This window comes from Petromyzon marinus, chromosome 23, assembly GCF_048934315.1.
Source record: "Petromyzon marinus isolate PM22_M1 ecotype Great Lakes invasive population chromosome 23, UKy_Petmar_22M1.pri1.0, whole genome shotgun sequence".
Lineage (NCBI taxonomy): Eukaryota > Metazoa > Chordata > Hyperoartia > Petromyzontiformes > Petromyzontidae > Petromyzon > Petromyzon marinus.
In genome coordinates, this window is record NC_133689.1 from 18,187,882 (window position 1) to 18,207,527 (window position 19,646).

The following is a 19,646-nucleotide window of genomic DNA, read 5'->3' on the forward strand; positions in this document are numbered from 1 at the left end:
TGGTATAGACTGCTCGTGCAAGCTTCGTCTCAGTAAACTGGCTTTCTCATTCGTTTTCCTCAAACCCCTGATCACTGCTTCTGCTTCTACCGTTGCGATGTGAGCGTGTATGTCTCTGTTCCTATCGTGTGGATCAAAGTAGGGAATTCTGACGAGAGCCTTGTCCATCAATTTCAGAGTTTTACTACTGAATGAGTATTCGGACAGTTGATCATCGTCAGAGGCGTCTGTTCCTGAGGAGTGCTCACTCGAGCTGTCACCATCACGGTGGCGCTGCTTAACATAACTTTTGTAGTGCCTTTTGCACCTGTAACGTGAGTCAACTTTGCTCAGTGACTCCTGCTTATCCCATGGCTCATGCTTGTGTGATGTGCGTCTTTCTGGAAAGTAATCTCTGCCATAGGTTCCACGTCGGTCGTGCTTGCGTGGAATGTGTCTACCAAATGAGCTGTCTCTGTCATGTCGCTCGTCTTGCCCCAGCTCCGCCCTTTTTTGCTCGATCAGTACAGAATATCCTGCTGACTTAGTGTTAATATTTTTTTCCTCTCTACCCTCGAAGTTGTCAGTCCTATGTTTTCCTATTTTCATCCGTATCTCTCCCTCCCCTCTCTCGAGTCGCGAGGGGGAATCTCTGTCAAAACCACTTTGATTGGTAGCCACACCTCCTGTGTGACCTGTCTCTGGTTTACGTCCGCGTGGCTCGGAGTGTGGTAAACTGTTACTCCCGTATGTGTTATGTGTATCAACATCTGGGGGTTTCGCTGGTGCATTCAGCGCCGACTCTTTTTCTCTCACGAGGGCGTGCAGACGCTCAACCTCCTCTATTAGGGACAGTTTCTCCTTCCTTTCCCTGTCAAATTTTTCCCCAGTCCATAATCTTTCTCTGTATGTCTGTGTGAGGAGATACGAGTCTAACCTTGCTATTTCTGCAATTTTTACGTCACGTTTGGCTTTGCTACATTTCATCACATCCTTAAGTAGTTTCCTCCTATGTGCCTTAACATCTTCTATATGTCTCCCCTCCCATACGTCTCTCTGCTCTGTCTGCTGTCTAGCAGTCCGTCCAGTACGTTTTAACACAAATTCACGATATTGTTTTTCCATAGATTCTATCTCCTCTTCGGAGGTCCATTCTGTATCAGTGTTATGCGTTGGGATGTCACCCTCAGAACGTTGCGGGTCATGTGCCATCTCTATTACGTAGTGTAGTTAATAGACCTAAGAGTGTATCTTAACTCTAGTCTCTTATGTGTGGCGTGAGTTACTCTGGAATTCCACTTCAGAGTACATATAAAAACATTCGTATCACAGGATGTGTTGGTTCAACTCGAGCAAATAATCTTACCCCCACTGTCTTTGTTATCCACTGCTACTCTGGTATTTTCCTTCAGAGTGCGTTTTTTTTGTTTGTTTACACCGTTTACAGTCACAGGGCAATGTTAGTTCACAATACCTTGATTAATACAACAGTGATTCGTTCCTTAATTTAAGCATAAACTGTCTGCGAGAGATCCCGGATACGATCCCCCAATTTGTTGTATATGTGGGTGTGTGAAAATTGATGAAAAATAATTAAAATTAAATGAAATTCGAAATTTGCATAATTAATCCGAAATTATGCTAATTTGTGTACTTATGCGTGTAACTATGCTAATTAGAGAGGTAATCGTATTAATTTATACGAGTGGGTGTGGTTGTGTTAATGATAGCCTTTATGATAATCAGGCCCCGTCTCGTTGACGAGGTGGGGTTATCAATCAGGATAACGCAATCAATCGTGTGCCGTTACGCTAGTGTCAATTCGGCCTCGTTGTCTAACTTCGTATTATTGATCAGCATAATACAATGATTCTCGCTTTAACACTCCCCGAGTGTTCATATTTTAGGTCCCATGTTCACATCGTTCGCATTAGTTTAATGAGTGTGGATTGGTGTGTTTATAGTTTAGGTTCCCGAGTTCATATCTCGTCGCAGGATACAGATCTTATGCAAAAACTTCAGGAAAGAATCACACGACCACTTCTGTATTAATCAATTTATTTTCTAATTAAACCTTAACTATAATATGTATGTGACTCTCAATCTCGGAACTTCAACACAGTATCCACACGGTATCAAGACAGTATCATCAACGACTGTACGATTTCACTTTGATAACACATGGACCCCGCATAAAGCGATTGCTGTTAGTGAGAGAGAGAGTCAGAACATGCAAATGCTATGTTACACAAAAGCTTATACATTATAATATGAACGATCATTATGCTTGAAATGGTCAGCACATTATCACAGGCGACTGATTAACATGCAACGGTATTCATATAAAAAGACAATCAAACAGTTATTATTTCCAAAGGCATAAATGTAACAACAGATCCACCGGACAGACTATAAGATTACCGAAATGGCTTAGTGTGAGGGTATGCGGCGGAACGTGTTATCTCACGGGAGATTAATTAATTAATTCGTGAATAAGAATGTATGATCAGAAAATCGGTTTAGCACGATTCCTCCCCGGGACCGTAGCTCCGTGGCGAAGGTGCCAAGGGTTAATTCGTATTGATAGATCGCTTGGTAACTTATGCGATTAGAAGTACAGTCCAAAACAAAATATTAAAGAGGGAAATTATGAATATACTTATAAATGACGGACTGTTATCACACGATCGATGCTTCCACAGCCAGATGGTTCACGGACTTGAGTGTTCGCTTCTGGTTAAGGACCTGTGTATGTTTGAGTGATATGAATTGTTTTGAATAGTCAGTGTTTGGAATTAATTATTTGCGTTGCCATATGCTGAAGTTGGCATCGCTTGTAGGAGAAGTAGCCTCGCTCCCTTTAGAGCGGTGAGGTGTGTGGGAGTGCATCATACGAATCGCCGCCCTCCTCCACGCAGCAGCCAGCCTCTGTCCACGGGGGAGAGTTGCTTGATCGCTCTCAGTTCTGCTCAGTGGACACCTCTCTCCACTGCTGGATGAGCTGCGCGATCACGCTCGTGCTGGTTCGCTGACAGCAGTTTCTCTCCGCTGTTGGATGAGCTGCATCGGCACGCTCCCTCTCTCTGGGTGGAGAACTCGAACGTGCTCGTTGCTGGTTTGCTGAAAGCAGGTTTTTCTCCACTGCTGGATGACTCAAGTCGCACGTGCTCTTGCTCTGGTTTGCAGAAGCTCTTGCTTGGTGCGTCGGTCGCTCTGCAGCTGGACTCAATGTAGAATAATCTTTCAGCAATACTCTGTCTTTCAGCTCTTGGAAATCACACTAGGTGACGCCTCACTACCTTGCGAGTCTTGCCAACGTCAGTGGGTAGCGACGGGGCCACTTTGGCTTCTGCTCGCCGCCCCCTGCTCTGCAGCTCGCCGGCTGGCGACCTGTTGCTCTCATTCCCGATTGGAACTGCTCCTGAGCCGGCCCACTGGTCGAACTCCCCGCGTTCCGACCTCCTCCGATTCGAACTCCCCGAGTTCCGATCCCCCTGGTAGAACTCCCCGAGTTCCGACCCCTCCGAGTCGAACTGTCTCCCGAGAGTCGACCCCCCCCGGTCGAACTCTGGTGAGCCGACCCCCCCCGGGTCGAACTCTTCCGAGTTGCTCCTCCGAGGCGAACTGTCTCCCGAGAGTCGACCCCCCGGTCGAACTCTGGTGAGCCGACCACCCCCCCCCCCCCCAGTCGAACTGAGGTTTCAATGCTCAGGATCCTCTTTTTATGCCCAAAAATCCTGCCCACAAGGCGAGGTTTCTTTCGATTTTTGCTGTGTCAGGGTTTGTCCGTATGTATCTGCGTCCGTGTGTGTGTCCGTACATGTGTCAGTGTGTGTCCTTGTGTGGATCACCCACGGTATATTCCGTTGTCATACTCCTACCATAAAACCCACAATTAAAACAATCAAATGTTATAAATTGTCTCGAAGGCGCCTCTCTGTCTGGGTGCACAACCTGAGGGAGGGGCGATATTCCCTCCGACTTTCACCGACGCACAAAGAAATGGTTAAAAAGTTTTAAGTTAACATTTCATTTCATCAGAGTTCCATAGTTATGATTCTGTATTAATCCAAGGTCTGAGTCAGCTTCTCGTTGTGGTGTTTGACTCGTGTTTCCCCAAGCGTATACACACTCCTACCCCGCGCTGCAGGGATACAAAGACGGTCGGGATTTGTCTTTCTCTCCGACCCTGGGTTTAACATCACCCTTTGCTTACGTTGCAGTTTTGCTGTGCGCTTGCATTTCTTTTCCTCTCTACTCTTACTTTAACCCTGCATATTATTTGCGTATGGGTGGAGGCTAGAGCATTTATGTTGACTTAGGAAAACCTGATTGTTATAGGCTTCGGGTCAAGTCGTATAGACATTATTAAAATATGGAAATACATTTCATATTAAATTAATAGACGGGTGATGGTTACATTGACGTAGCTTGTGGCAGGGTTCAATTGAAGTGGGTGTGAAGATCAATAACTTTAGCCTACCCTGTCGTTAAATTCCGACTTTAAGTTACTTTAATAGTAATGCAGAACCAATTAGCTTTTTTTGACTTAACTAGATCTAGGCTAACGCAACCTCCCAGTGACCCTGGCTTTGTGTTTACGTCAGCCCTTTGCAATCCACTGCGCTCTGCTCTCTATCTGCTCCCTCTGACCCTGGGAGGGCTCTGAACGTCAAAATCGTGTTAGTGGGTCAAGGTAAATATGACCCCCACATGCCATGCTGAGGCCTGGTTTGGTGTTTTTATTCATTATTAAAATTAAAAGAAACAATAGAAATATGTATCTATATGTATTGAAAAATTACTTGTTAATATTAAGATGGAAAAGGTGCCTAGATACAACATTCCGCCCTTTTAAAAATGATCGGTGGTCAATTGGCCACGGGTCATTTTTAAAACAAAGAATCTATGTACTTTTCCATCATGAATCATCAATATTACTCAAGTATTTTTTCCTTACAACGCGCGCACGTCACAACTTATGATTACATTTGAAATAAGAAAAGAAATACTAAAAGGAAGGTAAAACAAGGGGAAATTGTTTAACTGGCTACATGTTATAGGAGATGTCGTTATTCCATGTACCCACGTTCAATACTGTCCGCAATCGAAATACATTTTCGGGTTTGACCAGTGGGAAATTTAACAAAAATCCCACCTGTCCGGTCTGGGAGTCCCCATGTATGGGTGTGGCTGTACCCATTTTAAAGTCAATTTGTACCTGTGTTGTACTGATTGTTTCCAGGGATGCTAATGGTATCACATTTTTTTTTAGTGTTGAAGTTACCAGATATGAAGGAAATTGTCCTTGGAGAAGATCACTGATGCTGCCGCTGGTGCAATGCAACAAGTCTTTGGATCAACTATTGAATTTGCTGTCGAGTATTCTCTTCTTCGTACAGATCTCGGATTGCGAAACCCAATTCTTGGATTGTTAAGTTAACCATGGCGGAGTGCAGGTTAACGAGAACCACGGTGTCTCTCTGACTTTCTCATGTTACCTCTCTGCCACCTTGTACCAAGTCATTGATAACCTGACTGACTCTTTTAGTCACGAGTGTATCATATCTCTCATGGCCAGGTATCTTAGAGTTACCGATGACCCTTCCATGCAACATCATCACATCATCGTCCCGGCTCATCGTCGTGATGGCTTTGGCCTAATGAACATGGCTCACTGGTTCGTATCGGTAATTTATTTTATCACTCCCTTTCCATGTGAGATTGTGTGGCGTGAAGTTATGCTGTGCGTAACCAGGATCAACATACACCACGAGTTTCCGTACTCGACTGTTGGGGTCATTTGTATTCTCCGCAGCCCTGTGCACATCTGCTGCCTCTGGGAGTCGATTTGACTCTGGGCCACGATTCCCTTCTGCGCTACGATTCGATTCCGTGCCACGATTCGATTCTGGGTCACGATTCGATTCCGTGCTTTTGAGTATGCTGTGTTTCAACACAATTCCCGATCCGTCACGGATATTCTTCTCCTCCACTTCAACACTCTGATCTCCATCCCTCCTTAGTGTGCCCGAGCACAATTTAACATCCAAAGGCTGATGTCTGCATTCATCTGCCTCTTCCACAGTACACTCACGCACTTCCGCGACACAAGGGATGGCATTTATATTTACCAGACAATCAGGTTTTCCTTCCCCTCCCTGCGGTTGGTTATCATCTCCTGTAGGATCACACTTTAATGCAGTTATGTTTCCCTGCTCGATAGGTGTGTCAATTACGGGAGCAACACTTGCGCTCTCCACCACATTATCAGAACTGGTGCCCGACGCATTTATTGTTTCCCAATCATTGGGACCCTCCTGGTTTACCTTGTCAACCGCAGCCTGCTTAATTTTTTTAACGAGTCCATAATTTCCCTGCAGCTCCACGGACACCACTCTCACTGAAAGCTCCCTCTCAACCAATGTGATTGATTCATCACGTGCCCGTGTCATTTTTTGTGTCTCAGCCAAGCTCACGCCTGTCTCCCTATTCCTCATGCCTCTGCTCTCTCCTGGTAAAACTGGTGGGGGAATCGATCGGAAGTGGGCCGATTGTGTTTGATCCCTCGTGTGTCGTGGCATTGGGACCCGGCATGATTCTGCTCTTGGTCTACACACACCGCGATTCTCGCAAATATGCGTCCCTGCACACTGCGATCGCTCCCAGCCTGCGGGCCATTGCCTCGCTGGTGGTGCTGTGTTTCTGCTCACGTGATTTTTATTTCCCTCTGAAACGCTGGTTACATCATCCCTCTCTCTGGGTGTCGTAGAACTATTGTCTTTAGCTCTGTACAGCCAAGCTCTGTGCGCCTTATCCTCTATATGGTGTAAGGAGGCTGTTTCTGGATTCAATACCATTCCCACAATTTCTGTAATCTCTGGACTCAAAGACCCGAAAAACATAACTTTGAACCTTTTGTCACCTTCGTGATACTGATCCACATCACCCGCGTAGTACGCTCTTTTAAACCGTAGGAGGTAATCTCGCGGATCCTCGTCTGCGCACTGGGTCATAGATTTTGCAGCATTAAATCCCTCAGACCATGTTAAATATTCTCCAAACTTCCGGCTCACTGCCAGGCTCAGCTTTTTGAAATCGTTCCGAACCTTGTATGAAAGCGACTTTACCCATGGTATAGACTGCTCGTGCAAGCTTCGTCTCAGTAAACTGGCTTTCTCATTCGTTTTCCTCAAACCCCTGATCACTGCTTCTGCTTCTACCGTTGCGATGTGAGCGTGTATGTCTCTGTTCCTATCGTGTGGATCAAAGTAGGGAATTCTGACGAGAGCCTTGTCCATCAATTTCAGAGTTTTACTACTGAATGAGTATTCGGACAGTTGATCATCGTCAGAGGCGTCTGTTCCTGAGGAGTGCTCACTCGAGCTGTCACCATCACGGTGGCGCTGCTTAACATAACTTTTGTAGTGCCTTTTGCACCTGTAACGTGAGTCAACTTTGCTCAGTGACTCCTGCTTATCCCATGGCTCATGCTTGTGTGATGTGCGTCTTTCTGGAAAGTAATCTCTGCCATAGGTTCCACGTCGGTCGTGCTTGCGTGGAATGTGTCTACCAAATGAGCTGTCTCTGTCATGTCGCTCGTCTTGCCCCAGCTCCGCCCTTTTTTGCTCGATCAGTACAGAATATCCTGCTGACTTAGTGTTAATATTTTTTTCCTCTCTACCCTCGAAGTTGTCAGTCCTATGTTTTCCTATTTTCATCCGTATCTCTCCCTCCCCTCTCTCGAGTCGCGAGGGGGAATCTCTGTCAAAACCACTTTGATTGGTAGCCACACCTCCTGTGTGACCTGTCTCTGGTTTACGTCCGCGTGGCTCGGAGTGTGGTAAACTGTTACTCCCGTATGTGTTATGTGTATCAACATCTGGGGGTTTCGCTGGTGCATTCAGCGCCGACTCTTTTTCTCTCACGAGGGCGTGCAGACGCTCAACCTCCTCTATTAGGGACAGTTTCTCCTTCCTTTCCCTGTCAAATTTTTCCCCAGTCCATAATCTTTCTCTGTATGTCTGTGTGAGGAGATACGAGTCTAACCTTGCTATTTCTGCAATTTTTACGTCACGTTTGGCTTTGCTACATTTCATCACATCCTTAAGTAGTTTCCTCCTATGTGCCTTAACATCTTCTATATGTCTCCCCTCCCATACGTCTCTCTGCTCTGTCTGCTGTCTAGCAGTCCGTCCAGTACGTTTTAACACAAATTCACGATATTGTTTTTCCATAGATTCTATCTCCTCTTCGGAGGTCCATTCTGTATCAGTGTTATGCGTTGGGATGTCACCCTCAGAACGTTGCGGGTCATGTGCCATCTCTATTACGTAGTGTAGTTAATAGACCTAAGAGTGTATCTTAACTCTAGTCTCTTATGTGTGGCGTGAGTTACTCTGGAATTCCACTTCAGAGTACATATAAAAACATTCGTATCACAGGATGTGTTGGTTCAACTCGAGCAAATAATCTTACCCCCACTGTCTTTGTTATCCACTGCTACTCTGGTATTTTCCTTCAGAGTGCGTTTTTTTTGTTTGTTTACACCGTTTACAGTCACAGGGCAATGTTAGTTCACAATACCTTGATTAATACAACAGTGATTCGTTCCTTAATTTAAGCATAAACTGTCTGCGAGAGATCCCGGATACGATCCCCCAATTTGTTGTATATGTGGGTGTGTGAAAATTGATGAAAAATAATTAAAATTAAATGAAATTCGAAATTTGCATAATTAATCCGAAATTATGCTAATTTGTGTACTTATGCGTGTAACTATGCTAATTAGAGAGGTAATCGTATTAATTTATACGAGTGGGTGTGGTTGTGTTAATGATAGCCTTTATGATAATCAGGCCCCGTCTCGTTGACGAGGTGGGGTTATCAATCAGGATAACGCAATCAATCGTGTGCCGTTACGCTAGTGTCAATTCGGCCTCGTTGTCTAACTTCGTATTATTGATCAGCATAATACAATGATTCTCGCTTTAACACTCCCCGAGTGTTCATATTTTAGGTCCCATGTTCACATCGTTCGCATTAGTTTAATGAGTGTGGATTGGTGTGTTTATAGTTTAGGTTCCCGAGTTCATATCTCGTCGCAGGATACAGATCTTATGCAAAAACTTCAGGAAAGAATCACACGACCACTTCTGTATTAATCAATTTATTTTCTAATTAAACCTTAACTATAATATGTATGTGACTCTCAATCTCGGAACTTCAACACAGTATCCACACGGTATCAAGACAGTATCATCAACGACTGTACGATTTCACTTTGATAACACATGGACCCCGCATAAAGCGATTGCTGTTAGTGAGAGAGAGAGTCAGAACATGCAAATGCTATGTTACACAAAAGCTTATACATTATAATATGAACGATCATTATGCTTGAAATGGTCAGCACATTATCACAGGCGACTGATTAACATGCAACGGTATTCATATAAAAAGACAATCAAACAGTTATTATTTCCAAAGGCATAAATGTAACAACAGATCCACCGGACAGACTATAAGATTACCGAAATGGCTTAGTGTGAGGGTATGCGGCGGAACGTGTTATCTCACGGGAGATTAATTAATTAATTCGTGAATAAGAATGTATGATCAGAAAATCGGTTTAGCACGATTCCTCCCCGGGACCGTAGCTCCGTGGCGAAGGTGCCAAGGGTTAATTCGTATTGATAGATCGCTTGGTAACTTATGCGATTAGAAGTACAGTCCAAAACAAAATATTAAAGAGGGAAATTATGAATATACTTATAAATGACGGACTGTTATCACACGATCGATGCTTCCACAGCCAGATGGTTCACGGACTTGAGTGTTCGCTTCTGGTTAAGGACCTGTGTATGTTTGAGTGATATGAATTGTTTTGAATAGTCAGTGTTTGGAATTAATTATTTGCGTTGCCATATGCTGAAGTTGGCATCGCTTGTAGGAGAAGTAGCCTCGCTCCCTTTAGAGCGGTGAGGTGTGTGGGAGTGCATCATACGAATCGCCGCCCTCCTCCACGCAGCAGCCAGCCTCTGTCCACGGGGGAGAGTTGCTTGATCGCTCTCAGTTCTGCTCAGTGGACACCTCTCTCCACTGCTGGATGAGCTGCGCGATCACGCTCGTGCTGGTTCGCTGACAGCAGTTTCTCTCCGCTGTTGGATGAGCTGCATCGGCACGCTCCCTCTCTCTGGGTGGAGAACTCGAACGTGCTCGTTGCTGGTTTGCTGAAAGCAGGTTTTTCTCCACTGCTGGATGACTCAAGTCGCACGTGCTCTTGCTCTGGTTTGCAGAAGCTCTTGCTTGGTGCGTCGGTCGCTCTGCAGCTGGACTCAATGTAGAATAATCTTTCAGCAATACTCTGTCTTTCAGCTCTTGGAAATCACACTAGGTGACGCCTCACTACCTTGCGAGTCTTGCCAACGTCAGTGGGTAGCGACGGGGCCACTTTGGCTTCTGCTCGCCGCCCCCTGCTCTGCAGCTCGCCGGCTGGCGACCTGTTGCTCTCGTTCCCGATTGGAACTGCTCCTGAGCCGGCCCACTGGTCGAACTCCCCGCGTTCCGACCTCCTCCGATTCGAACTCCCCGAGTTCCGACCCCCCTGGTAGAACTCCCCGAGTTCCGACCCCTCCGAGTCGAACTGTCTCCCGAGAGTCGACCCCCCCGGTCGAACTCTGGTGAGCCGACCCCCCCCGGGTCGAACTCTTCCGAGTTGCTCCTCCGAGTCGAACTGTCTCCCGAGAGTCGACCCCCCGGTCGAACTCTGGTGAGCCGACCCCCCCCCCCAAGTCGAACTGAGGTTTCAATGCTCAGGATCCTCTTTTTATGCCCAAAAATCCCTTCACTCGGATCCTGCCCACAAGGCGAGGTTTCTTTCGATTTTTGCTGTGTAAGGATTTGTCCGTATGTATCTGCGTCCGTGTGTGTGTGTCCGTACATGTGTCAGTGTGTGTCCTTGTGTAGATCACCCACGGTATATTCCGTTGTCATACTCCTACCATAAAACCCACAAGTAAAACAATCAAATGTTATAAATTGTCTCGAAGGCGCCTCTCTGTCTGGGTGCACAACCTGGAGGGAGGGGTGATATTCCCTCCGACTTTCACCGACGCACAAAGAAATGGTTAAAAAGTTTTAAGTTAACATTTCATTTCATCAGAGTTCCATAGTTATGATTCTGTATTAATCCAAGGTCTGAGTCAGCTTCTCGTTGTGGTGTTTGACTCGTGTTTCCCCAAGCGTATACACACTCCTACCCCGCGCTGCAGGGATACAAAGACGGCCGGGATTTCCCTTTCTCTCCGACCCTGGGTTTAACATCGCCCTTTGCTTACGTTGCAGTTTTGCTGTGCGCTTGCATTTCTTTTCCTCTCTACTCTTACTTTAACCCTGCTTATTATTTGCGTATGGGTGGAGGCTAGAGCATTTATGTTGACTTAGGAAAACCTGATTGTTATAGGCTTCGGGTCAAGTCGTATAGACATTATTAAAATATGGAAATACATTTCATATTAAATTAATAGACGGGTGATGGTTACATTGACATAGCTTGTGGCAGGGTTCAATTGAAGTGGGTGTGAAGATCAATAACTTTAGCCTACCCTGTCGTTAAATTCCGACTTTAAGTTGCTTTAATAGTAATGCAGCACCAATTAGCTTTTTTGACTTAACTAGATCTAGGCTAACGCAACCTCCCAGTGACCCTGGCTTTGTGTTTACGTCAGCCCTTTGCAATCCACTGCGCTCTGCTCTCTATCTGCTCCCTCTGACCCTGGGAGGGCTCTGAACGTCAAAATCGTGTTAGTGGGTCAAGGTAAATATGACCCCCACATGCCATGCTGAGGCCTGGTTTGGTGTTTTTATTCATTATTAAAATTAAAAGAAACAATAGAAATATGTATCTATATGTATTGAAAAATTACTTGTTAATATTAAGATGGAAAAGGGGCCTAGATACAACACCTCCCCCAGGGGCCGTGGCAGGTGGAATGCTACCACACGCCTCTTCCACAGTAGCAGAGCACTCTGCGAGGCTTGCAGTGTGTCCTTATTCTGTCTTTTTAATTCTGGGCCAAAGAGGTCCCATAAACGTAAACGTGTTGTATTTAAAATATAACACAAACATAACAACAATGATGAATGGCTTAGTGGGTAAAGTAAGACGCACCCCAAAACGGGTGAGCTTAATAAATCCGATCTCTCCTATTACCGGATTATAGGATGCAAACCAAACTTTGTTGTATCAGTGTGGTGAGTCTGTGGGTCTTTGTGTGGTGACGATCTCTCTGGGTCTCTGTGTGATGATGGCCGTGTCGGGTGGTGGCGGGTTTAACAACACAACATTATGAGATTCACGAGATCTAACCCAAACAAGACCTGTACTACGGAGTCAACAACAACGACATGAGGGCTCTCCGACGCGCGTCGCGGTTGGGGTGAGGTCGCGCCGTCTCCTCCGTACGGATTGTTTCTTCTTTTCCCAACTGCGACGTTCTCGCTCTCTCCTCTCTTTTTGTCTCCACCGTCGCCAATCGTCGGAGCTCGGCATCCGCGGCCGCTCTCCTAGGTGGGCGACCCCAGCCCGAATTCTCGCCTGAAGCCCTCCCAGCCTCCCTGCTCAACGAGCCAGGCCCCGCACGCGTTCACCAGCAGGGCGGCCACCGCGTCCGTCACGGCCACCGTCTTCTCCGCGTCGCTCAGACGTAAGCAGTCCACCAGCCTCTTCGCGAGGGAGGAGCGAGCAGAGCACCACCAGGACCACCACGCGGCCCCAGCTCGCGGAGCCATCGCGGAGGACCTCCCAGGCCACGTCCACGAGCAGCCGGAGGAGCCCTCGGTGCACCACCCGCTCCTCCGTGTGGCTCACCAAGTCCAGAACGGAGTCTCTGAACCGCACGAGGAACAGGTCTGCCAGGCAGTTGACCACCTCCTGCACCAGCTGTGCTGGCTGAACCTCCTGCAGCTGCTGAACCTTCTGCACCTTCTGCAGCTGCTCCTGCAACTGCAGCCACTCCGTCTGTGTCGCTAGGTGAGCCATGAAACCGGCGATCAGATTCGCTGTCAAGAAGGTCAGCAGCTGCAGCACCTCCTTCTCTTCCTCCCCCTCATTTCCCTCCTCCTCCTCCTCCCCCTGTCTCCTTCCACCTCCCTGTGTCTCCCTCCTCCCCCGGTCTCCTTCCTGCTCCCCGTGTTTCCCTCCTTCCCCCGTCTCCCTCCTCCCTGTGTCTCCCTCCTCCTTTTCCTTTTTTGCTGATGAAGTTTTTCTATTTCCACGAGGTGGTAACACCATATCCCTTATTCTGTAATTGTAATTCTGGGCCAAAGAGGTCCCACAAATGTAAACATTTTGTATTTAAAATATAACACAAACATAACAACAATGAATAGCTTAGTGGGTAAAGTAAGACGCACCCCAAAACGGGTGAGTTAAATCAATCCGATCTATCCTACTACCGGATTATAGGACGCAAACCATACTTTGTTGTAACAAGAACATAAAAAAACTGAGTCTCTTAATCAGGTGAATACGGTAAAGGGGCTGAGTCTGTGGTTGACAGTGTGGTGAGTCTGTGGGTCTCTGTGTGGTGACGATGTCTATGGGTCTCTGTGTGGTGATGGCCGTGTCGGGTGGTGGCGAGGTATAACAACACAACATTTATATATTCACGCGATCTAACCCAAACAAAACCTGTACTACGGAGTCAACAACAACGACATGAGGGCTCTCCGACACGCGTCACGGTTGGGGTGAGGTTGCGGTCTGTTGTATATGTAGGTTATGAAAATTTGATGAAAATAATAAAAATTAAATCAAATTTGAAATTTACATAATTATCCGAAAAAATGTTAATTTGCTGTAATTTATGCGCATAAACTATGCGAATGCGAGAGAGAATCGTATTAATGTATGCTAGTGTATGTGTGATTATGCTACTGCGAGCCGTTATGATAATTAGGCCCCGCCTCGTTGACGAGGGTCGGTTTTCAATCGGGATAATGCAATTAATCATATGCAGTTATGCAGGTACTTGAGCATGTCAGATTAAACTCGGCTGTGTTGTTTAACTTTGTACTATCGATCAGTATAATACAATTATTCCCGCTTTAACATTTACTGAGTATGTGGTAGTGTGTTCAGCCAGGTCTCCAAGTTCAGATCTCAGCACAGAATACAGTTCTTATGCATAAATGTCACGAAAGAACACAACACTTCTGTGTTAATCAATTTTAATGACGATAGTGATAATGACGATAATGATGACGATGGTGATAATGATGATAATGATGACAATAATAACAATGGTGATGATGCGTACTTCAACAGCTCCAGCACGAGACAGTTGTGTCCGCGGAAGTGGAACGAGTGCAGGACGCGGATGACGCCGTGCAGCTCAGCACTGCCCTCCCCCTGCAGCTCCGTGATCACCTTCAACTCCATCCTCTGCATCTCTATTTTGGTAGGGCTGTGTGCACACAGCAAGTCTGTGGGTCTCTGTGGGTCTCTAGTTCATAGTAGTTTTACGACGGTTAATTTTTTAGTGAGATAGTTTCAGTTTATAGTTAGAGATAGTTTTGCAGAGGTTATTATCATTGTTGTTTACTATTATACTCATTATTTTGTAACCATGTTGTATTTACTTGCATTTATTATCTATTATTGTATTCATTTATAATTATGACCATGGCCGCTGTGTTAAGACCACCAGCACCCACCCACACCACCACCACCACCAACCCCATCACCCCTGCCCCAACCTACTGGATGGGCAGTGCCAGCATCTTGACAGCCACCAGGAATCCCATATTGTGGTCCACGCACCGCAGCACCACTCCCTGCCCTCCCTCGCCAATCTTCTCTCGCACCTCGAAGCGGCATTGGAGCTGCTCCTGGGGTATCTAAGAAGCAGCAGCAGCAGCGCCGCAACGGCCAGTCAGAGTCACAATCACGATGGGAATGTTTTACGCTTAGTGGTAGCAGCAGTGGTAGTACTGAGTAGTAGTTAGTAGCAGTAGTGTCTGTGTGCGCCTGTGTGCCTGTTTGTGTGCGCATCTGCGTGTGTGTGTGTCTGTCTGTGCGAGTTTCACAGGGATATTTCTGCTTGCAAGCTTTGACTTTAACATAGCCATTTCTGTGACCAGACACAAGCTAATCACTCAGCAATTTCAATGCTAAATTATCCTGTTTGATTTGTACTAGGTGCCTCTGTGGATGTGTAGGCTTTGACTTTAACATAGCCATTTCTGTGACCAGTCACAAGCTAATCACTCAGCTCTTTCAATGCTAAATTTTATGCTAATTCGTTTGTCAAGGCGCTCTGTTTCTTCTCACACAGCTTAAAGGTCGCGGTCTGAGCTTGGCTGTGTTCACTCCAGCGCTTTCCTCCAGACAGTCTCGTCCCTTCACCTGATGAAGGCCGCTTGTGTTGTGGCCGAAACGTCGTGAGAATTTTATTGTGTTATTTTATTTGATCAATGTATTATTTTATTCTCATTCTACGCTACTTTACCGAAAGAACCAAAGAAGATGAATCCTTGCAGCCAAGATAGCTTTAAATCGAAATTTAACAGAATGGTATTGAACCTTTTTCTTTACAGGGTGGCCCTGGGGCTTGCCACGTGGCAGGTGTCGTCCATTGTCCATACCAGACCCCTCCAGCTCTCTCACCCTGGGTCAGCTGCCCCTTCCATGTCCTGGAAACCATGGCAAGGTCATCCTATGAGGACTGCCTGGATGAAAACCAGCATAGAAGGGGCCCAGGGTGGGACCGGCTATGCTTTTGGGCTAGTCCCGTTTGTGTGTGGTGTGCGGTGTCTTCGTAGCAATCGTTCTCCACTGTAGTCCTGGCATCTGCTGCTCAGCTTCATTCCACAGCTGTGGTTCCAGTGGCGCGGTCTCTCCGGGGACCCATGTGGTGTGTGTGTGGGTGTGACATGTATCACGGGGTGGGTGGATAGTATCGTGATAGTGGTCATGGTAGGCACCGATCCACGACCTCCATCACCCCTACTGAGTGGTGGACATGCCACCACAAAGCAGCATGCGGCGGAGGAGTGAGGTGACCGCTCTCGCCTCACGAGCGAGGCCCTCTCGCTTCCTCTTCATTCCCTGCATCACCACCTCCATCTCCTCCTTTGTCTCATCCTCCTCCACCTCCTCTTAATCCTCCACCACCATCTTCTCCCCCTCTTCTGTTTTCTCCATTCTCTCTTCATGCTCCTCAACCTCCGAGGTGGCGTCGGTGGCATCGGTGGTGGCAGCGGAGGTGCTGGAGGTGATGGCCGTGGTGGCGGTGGCAATGGTGGTGATGGTGGCAGCGGAGGTGGCGGTGGCGGCAGCGGTAATGGCGGTGGCGCCAGCGGTGGTGGGGCGGAGGTGGCAGCGTTGGTGATGGTAGTAGTCCTGGCGAGGCACCGCTCTTCCTCCATGAGGCGCTTCTCCTCCTCGACGCTCTTCACGTTGGCGAGACACTTCTCCTCCACCAGACGCTTCTCTTCCATGAAGCACTTCACTTTAACGAGGCGCTTCTTGAGGAAATAGTCTCTGAAGCAGTTCTCCTCTGTGCGGCGCTTCACCCTGGCAAGGCGCTGCACCTCAAAGAGGTGCTCCTCTACCATGTGGCGTTTCTCTGTCGCATGGTCCTTCTCCTCCTGGAGATGCTTCACCCCGCTGAGATCCTTCAACTCCCCAATTATCCTCTGTTCAAGCAAAGATAATCACATGAATATACAGACATGCAAGCAGAAATTCATTTAAGTTTTTCAGATTCATTTATTTGGTATAACCCTGTGAGCTATGTTGCTCTTGACTCGGGTGCAACCGCAACAAACAAAAACATGATCAAGGAATATCTTAAAGCGACTACACGCAACAGAAAAATCCAGGAAAAGACAGCAAAGTCTTCCAGAAAAGCACCGTATATCAACACTGTGTGCAAAAATCCCGGTGGGATGCAAGTCGAATAATAACAATCATAAGACAATTTAGATTAAAGTTATCAGGCTAACTCTGTACTACAAAAAACAAACATGGCTAAACCAAAACGTTTTCAAAATCACCAAAATAAAGCTATAAAAACAATGTAACAGTGATCATAGGAACTGTGATTCAAATTTAACAATTAACGATATATACATAACATGTACGACCAAACTTTGCAGCCATAGCTGGCTGTATGAGTCACTCCATAACAGCAGGATTATGAGTCGCAGTATGTAAAAAAATATTCAATACACCTTTAAAGATCAGCACACTATTCAAGTGTACATCTATGGTACAATTTATTGAAAATAAGTTTTGGGAACAGAAACTTATTTCTTTTAAACAACAGACAAATATTAACAAGCACTGTTTATTACATTAACTTTGTTTAACTTTTTTGGTCCCAGTTGAGACATTCAGAACTATGACAAAACAAATAATTGTGCTCTGATCTAATGTGCAATCTGTGGCATATGAATTTGTTAAGGTGATGTTGTCCGGTCCTGTACATATCAAGTACAGTGAGGGAAAAACTTATTTGATCCCCTGCTGATTTTGTACATTTGCCCACTGACAAAGAAATGAACAGAATATAATTTTAATGGTAGGTTTATTTGAACAGTGAGAGGCAGAATAACAACAAAAACATCCAGAAAAACATGTCAAAAATGTTATAATTTGATTTCCATTATCCTCCTAGCGAGGCCACGCTAGGAGGATAAAAGGGGACCCCGGGCAAAGGTTTGGGGCTGTTGCTTGGAGTGGAATCTCGTCGGACTGCTGGAGTCATCGTCACCATCTGCATTTTCTCGGCGGTGTCAGACAGGCAGTCTGTTAGCTCTCTTGACTGAAAGTGTAGTGACCCCTTGTACCCTGTGAAGGCTATAATAAATAGAGTACCTCCTGCTCCTCGTGTCTCTGCGTGTATCGCTAGACGTGGATCATAACGACAGTAGATGTACACTCACTCTGAGTTTTTACTCAATGACGTTAAACTTCACATCTACCCTACCTCCATGCTACATGCCGACAACCCACTGCTTTGGTAACCAAACTGCAACGTATTTTATTAGTAAACCTGCATTTTTTTATTTTACCCAAATCTTAACCTCGGTCGGATGTTGCCATCCTGCCGTGGAAACAACGAATCATTCGTGTCTCGAGCAGAAGATTGCAAGCCTTGTGTTAGAGAATGGCCCACTGAAGCTGTAATCACGGAGCTACTTCTGAGTACATTTCAAGTGCCCTCTCATCCACGTAATAAAGAGCAGGATCCTCCCTCCTGTAACGTTGGTCGTAACAATGTTCTTACTTCTTTGTGCTGTCAAGGACAACCGGGCTCACCTTGGTCTGTCTCACTGTCACACTCACCTCTATTCGTACACTCACTCATCTGGGTCTGTCTCACTGTCATACTCACCTCATCCACACGCACTGACGTAGGTCTGTCTCACTGTCACACTCACATCACTAGTCACACTCACCCACCTGGGTCTGTCTCACTGTTACACTCACCTCTCTACCACACTCACCTGGGTTTGTCTTACTTTAACACCACATTCCACAGACACTTACATTGGTCTGTCTCAATGTCACACTCACCTCTACCCACACACACTCACCAGAGTCTGTTTCACTCTCTCACTCATTTGTCTTCCTACACTCACTCACTTGGGTCTGTCTTACTGTCACACTCACCACTCTACCCACACTAACCTGGGTCTCACTGTCTCACCTCTCTTCAAAAACACTGAATTCCTGCTGAACAACACGCGGTTCAACCCACAAGCACTTGGGAGAGCTACAGGGCTCACATGCCATGTCCTTCACAGTCCTGTAATTCGTTTTATTATTATTGCCATAATTGAGTTTGGCAAAAGCCTGTGCGAGACTTTGAACAATGTACACACAGGACCGTCCATAAGGGTGCTAGGCCAGGGGAAAATCCCAGCATGTGGGCCTCCGACGCGTTCAAATTCCACCGCAAGTATTACATTTGACACCCCCGTGACATTGAAGCGCAGGGCCCCCCCAATGCCCGCGGACCTGGGCGGTCGCTCCGATTCTCCGTATCCAAGGGGCGATTCTATGTGCACAATGCAGACCTTCTTGTAAAAACATGGTTTTACGAGGGCCTCCTCACGCAAATTAAGTAGAGAACCACATTACTGCCATGTGATGGTTTATGTTTCGCAGTCATTGACGACCAGGCTGAGATCATGAACTCGCTAGACTTGACAACCCACTTTGATCACAGGCGGGTGCCTGGATTCAGACCCAGTTACTCCGTGGTCCCACTTCAGTGCTCTGACCTCTCGGTCACTGGGCCGCCTCTAAACACCCCCCATGTTAAATACATAAGTAGCAAACCTGTATCGTGAGCAGCAGCATTCTTTGAATACTCTGCCAAAACAATTTGAATTGTGGAGTGTTGACCCAATTTCGCAATTGCTTTATCATACCTCTGGTTGCAGGAATAATTTCTACAAGACCGAGTTCTAGAGAGCCCCTTTACACGATGTTTTGTTCTACTCTTCCACACTGAGCAGATATTTTAGAAGATGGAGTACCCACACTTTAACACACCACATGCACCTTGCTGCTCGATTGTGGCTTACCCATTTCTACTGATTGGTGGACAGAGGCAGGGGGGGTTAAGAAACTCAAACGTTTGTTTCAACTG